Source organism: Triticum aestivum, chromosome 1B (genome assembly GCF_018294505.1).
Source record: "Triticum aestivum cultivar Chinese Spring chromosome 1B, IWGSC CS RefSeq v2.1, whole genome shotgun sequence".
NCBI classification, from domain to species: domain Eukaryota; kingdom Viridiplantae; phylum Streptophyta; class Magnoliopsida; order Poales; family Poaceae; genus Triticum; species Triticum aestivum.
The window spans coordinates 678,794,110-678,800,040 of NC_057795.1; the positions used below are offsets into that span (position 1 = coordinate 678,794,110).

At 46.7% G+C, this 5,931-nt stretch overlaps 1 pseudogene; it reads right to left on the reverse strand.

Moving 5' to 3' along the window:
• Positions 1 to 2,768: 2,768 nt before the first annotated feature.
• The window catches only part of LOC123082402 (S-type anion channel SLAH2-like), a 17,293-nt pseudogene continuing 14,130 nt past the window's right edge, over positions 2,769 to 5,931 (reverse strand).

Sequence of the window (5,931 nt, forward strand, 5' to 3'; positions counted from 1 at the left end):
TGGACCGGCCGAGATTAATGCCTGGACTACATTGCGGGCCGCCCTGCCACTCGTGCTCCCGGATCATCCGGACACAGTTTCATGGCGGCACACGCCGACAGCGGAGTTCTCAGTGGGCACGGCTTACCAGGCCCTTTGCCCGCCGACAACTCACCCATGGCTTGTCCCTCTATGGAAAGCCCCCGTCCTATTAAAGATTAAGATTTTTGTTTGGCAACTTCTACGAGATCGTCTCCCCTCGGGGACAGAGGTACTTAAGCGGCACGGACCTGGGGATGGTATTTGCCCCCTCTGTGCAGTACCGGAGACTAGGACACATATTCTCTTCTCTTGTACGGCAGCGAGGGTATTATGGACTTTCGTCCGCGAGGCGTTGGGGCCTGACTGGGAGGCCCTAAATCTCGCGGAGTTCCTGCAGCTTCAAGCTATACAGCCTGCACGACATCGCCGCCTATTTTGGCTTATTTTTGCGGCAATGTTGTGGACTCTTTGGACGACTAGGAATAAGATGGTGATTGAGAAGGTTTTCCCGAAGAAGGCTTCTGACTCCTTCAAATTCCTTGCTTTCTTGCAGCACTGGCACCCGCTCTCGAGGCAGCATGATCGTGATCGCCTTAGCTTGATGATGGATGCGCTTTTGGCCTCGGCGCGTCGGCTGTCGTCCTCGTAGGGCCGCTCGGCGGTAGCCACTAGGTGGCTTTTTCTTTATATTTCTCTTATGCTTTCTTGGGCTGCTATGGCCCCAGCCGTTTCCTGTTGGTTGCTGTTCAAACTTGGATCGTGTGGACCGTTGCTTTATTTATAAAGCGGGTCGAAAACCTATTTCGAGATCTCGTATCTTTGCATCTAGTCCGTCTAGGGCATGCAGTGGAACTGATCAATCACTGACGCCGTTCATGCGTGCGCACCACCTTGTCTGTCTGTGTTTTTCTTTTTTTCTTTATTGAAACGAGGCAAAAGACTTGCCATTTTCATTGATTAAGAAGAAGAGAATTGCCCGGTTAATTCATGGAAAACCGGGCTAAAACCGATACAACACAACCCACATGACATGGGCACCATTGGCAAACCTGGCCACCGACATGAAACAGAATCCACGACGGCACTTGCCAACAGATGGCCACACGCGCAAGCAACCGACAGCTCCGACTTCGACGACAAGCAACAGAAGGGAAATATGTAGGACTTGCGTTGACCGTGCCCTCCGCAAACGACCGTCGAGTGTATGTCATCGTCACCACCTGGACTCACTCCAACGCAGCTTCGACTTCAAAGCAACCAAGCAACCACGGAGGAGCACCTCGGACACGCTGGAAAGAACCGACTACCGAAGACCACGCCGCGACCCAAGCTCCTCTCGACGCTATCATCGTTGCCAAACAGAAACCAGCGCCCCGCCTCAGCAAACCACGCGGCGAAGATGCCGCCATCGACGGCGAAGATGCCATCATCCACCAGTCTCTCAGTCGTAGCCGCCTCCGAGACGATGCCCCCAAGGAGGAGAAATACGCTAAGACGCCTCCATCATCTGACCCAGCGGATCTGAGGTTTCCCTCCGGAGCCAAAGCCATGGGTAGAAGGAGGAGCACCTCCACGACGACGCGTCCAAGAAAGATCGCGGCACCCTCGGGCGTTGCCGTTGTCGGCTCTGGTGAAGACCGGAGCAAGGATTTCTCCCGGAGATGTGCCGACCACCTGCCACCACCGACCGCCGCCCACTAACCACCACCTCTGCCGAGACCGACCTCACTCTGGCCACGGGATCCCACGATCCACCGCGGCCAGACACGCACCAACCCCTGGTCGAAGCCGCCGCCACCGAACCGGGGGCCGCCGCCCTGGCAACACTGTCAGCCACCATCTTGGACTAGCGCCATCCACGCTAGTTGTGTTTGACTTTTCGGTTTAAAAACAGAAAGTCCACCACGCCGTTGTGTTTGACTTTTTACCAATCAAATTAGCACTATATATACAAACAATTTTGCTAGAACTCATCTAGATGAGGCCGCAACTCCATTCCAAAGTCGAGATGTACGCTCGCTGGGCAGCTATAGCTCTACACGCGCGCATGCTCTCCTCCGCCTTTACCATTGCCAAACTGATCGACCTTCATCATGAAGAGTTGCTAATCGATGGACGCTGACGATTGGGTCTCGGGATGGTGGTGAGGAGCTGCGGCGACGGCGCCCTGGGCTATGAAGCAGAGCCTCCTCGCCTGGAAGTCGCCCGTGTGTTGTAGGATCCGCCGGAGTTCGTGGGGCGACTGGCGATGGCGGCATCGATCCACGCCGTTGTCATTGTATGACAGTGCGGCGAGGCTGGTGCGGGAGCGCCACATGCAGCGGAGGCAGGTGGTTGGGCCGGTGATACCTGGGGTGGTTTGGAGAAACATGAACAACAGGGCAGGAGGTTGAAGGAGGCGATCTTGCCATTCATTTTGCATCGGATGACTAAAACAAAATCGACTGACCCTAGGAAAAAAACAGTCGAGTGACACCAAACGACTGCCAATTATCAGCTATGTATACATACAAGATGCCATTCCTTGTGCATGCGTTACTCTGGCACTTCTATATATACAGAAGCCAGGATCAATTTATTGCTTGAATATTACCTTTACTCTCTTAACATTAACATTTGAGTAAATCATTAAGTATTATAAGAAACAATATACATCGATATCATATAATTGAGTAAAATATGTGTTGATTCTCCTCGTTTTCTTACTTAGGTCCACGTTTTGCATTTTGCACTTGGATCTCAAATTTCTAAATGGTGGCCTCATCGGTGCTGGACAAGCGGAGGTGTGCAAGGATCTTGTTGAACTTGGGCCTCTGCCTCGTGATCGCGATGCACACATCATTGGGGAAGAGGTCCTTACTCATGAAGGCATGGTATACGGTGCTGACCATGACTCCAATGACTGTGACGGTGGCGATCCCTGCCAGCCCGACCGCCAATGCTCGGGTCAGCATGTTGTCCACCTCCGATGCATACAACACAGTGGCCAGCACGGCACTCGTTAGCGGGAACGTGTAGGCCCACCACATCAGTGAGAACTGAACCCCCCTGAACAGATTGATGCGTACCACCAAGGATGCATATAGAAAGAGTGAGACGAAGTGAAGAAGCTTGGGGCCATGGCCGAACTCGCCAGAGATTGTCACCCAGGCCATAGAGGCGACACTAGGTACGGTGACGAAGAAGAAGAAGATCGGATGGAGCTCCTTGGCAAGATGCGCGTTAGTGGGGAGCCTTTGGTAGAGGTAACAAAGAGCACGAGGTAGTGAGCGAGCCCGACGGCAAAGAAGTAGATGGGCAACTCATGGAGGCCCATCTTGGCACCGAGTAGTGCTCCCACAAAGTTGCCAACAACGGCGACAACAACAACAATAGCAGCAACAACAATTTCAATTATCTTAGCTCTTCTCTCGGATCTCAAAGTATTTGCCCCTCAAATTTTTAGACAAGGCCCGGGATGGATGAGCGGATGTACGTGAGGACCTAGCTGAACTTGGCTTCCGCATTATGATGGCGATGGACACGTCATTGGGGAATAGGTCCCCAAGAGCGAAGGCGTGGTACACGGTGCTGGCAGGATGCCAATGACAGTGAGGGTGGCAAGCCCTGTTAGCCCGACCACTAGTGCTTGAGTCAACATATTATTCACCCTTGATGCATATACACTAGTGCAGAACCTGCCTTTTGTGCCAGTTCGTGAAGGCCTTTAGTGCCGGTTCGTGAACCGGCACTAAAGAGTTGGGACTAAAGGTCCCCCCCTTTAGTACCGGTTCGTCACAAACCGGCGCTAAAGTGCCAACACGTGGCACAAGCCAGGCCCGTTTGCGTGTAGGACATTAGTACCGGTTGGTAACACCAACCGGTACTAAATGTTTGGGTGTTTTTTTCTTTAATTTTGTGTTTTTAATTTAATTTAGTGATTGTTTTACATTATAATGAGTTGTTAAATCATTAGATGAAAGTACCGCGGATTAGTTTCGACTGGATGCATTGGATAGCTCTAGCTAAGTGATCAAGTATATGCCATATCCATATTAATTATACTTGATCAACTATAATATATAGGGATATGGCATATACTTGATCACTTAGGTAGGATCCATCCAGCTGAAACTAATCATCATCATCATATTAATCATCATAGTCATGCATCGCTAGCTATATATCTAATCACCACCAGCACTACTAGCTTAAAGAAAAAACATTCAGTTTGTACCAGAAGCAAAAATATCATCGAGTTCAACATGATTGTCATGATATCATAAGCGTTCATATATAACACCACAAAAGCAAATCACTTAAGTTCAGAACGAAGAACACCGACATGAAAGGACAAGTACTAAGAGCAGCATGAACTAGCTAAATCACTCCTGCTAGCTACTCTCTCTCTCTCTCTCTGATAAAATAGCATAGAACATGTATAACTCTCCTGATTCATCAAACTGGAGCATGCCGATGAACCTGTCTCCTAATCGTGGGTTGCACTTCTCATTGCTGCCCCCTATTACTTCTCTGCGATCGTTAACAATTTTCCTTCAATCTTTCACTATTAAGCATTCGTCGCTTCTAGAAATCCTGAATGCATTAATGTGCAATGCAGTATATCTTGGCCGTAAGCTAACAATTGACGTGCGACCTTTAGTCTCGATCCCATGAGGCACAACTGTCATCGGGAGTCCCTGTTGAAGAACATCGTATAGTACTTAATTAATATACTTAGCAATGATAGTTTAGCAGAAAAATTATGTATGCAAAAGATGCACTGAGGATAAATAGTAAAAATCTTACCATCATTCCTAAATAGATGTGACCATAGTTCAATACCATCACTATTGGTCGCACATTTTGAGTACTAATATTTCTAAGTGCAGGAAGAAAATTTGTTTTGACAGTATGAAGATCCTCAAGCCATGAAACATAATGACTTATCTCCTCGCAGTTTAGTTCAGCTCCGGGACAGTAGTAGGTCCTGTCTACCAAGCGCTGGACATGTTTGGTTGAATGGAGATAAGTTGTCAATAGAAATTAGTTGTCAATTATTTTTGAATAAGCAATATCAAAGACAAAAATATAGTTGAAAAGAACTCACATAATGGTAGAACTGGAGGCGTCTGCACATCGACCCATATGTCTCTATTACCTTCAATATCATCTTTCGGACGAATATCAAAGGTGATAATCATACCAGGCTCAAATGCATAATAAGCCTTGCATAGTGCTTGCCAAGTTTTGCATTCAAAATAGGTGTACGTGTGTGTATTGTATACTTTGACGTTGAAAGTATAACCATCATGCTCAGTTTTCAGGTAAACTATCTTTACCTCCATAGTTTCCATATCTTTGAAACCTATCTTATCCAAGACAAAAATTCTTGCATGGCAGGGGATGCGCTAGTAGAATAGTGAAAATTAAAAATTACAAGTCAGGCAAATGAAGCATATATATAAGTCATGCTTAATTACGAAAACAGACTTGTCGTTGTGACTTACTGTATCGAATTCGAAGGTCTCATCCAGCTTGATGCTAAATCGCCTACCATCAACAAGGAAATTTCTGTCGCACTGGCCACGCTGGTCTTCACAGTATTCGCACATAATGAAATTCTTTCCGTCGTCAGACGACATTTCCTATGTTCATATTAGGTGAAACATTAAACACTTACTAATTCAATTAATTCAACTATTTCTATTAATTCAACTAAGCATTCACTAAAAATAAACTAGTTATATTAATTCAAAAACTTCAACTAAGGATTTACTAAAAATAAACTAGTTCGATCTATATATTAATTCAACTAGAGTTCAACTAAACATTAACATTTCTAATTCATCTAACATTAACATTTCTAACATTCTAAAAATAAACTAGTTATTTTAATTCAAAAAGTTCAACTAAGCATTTACAAAAAAA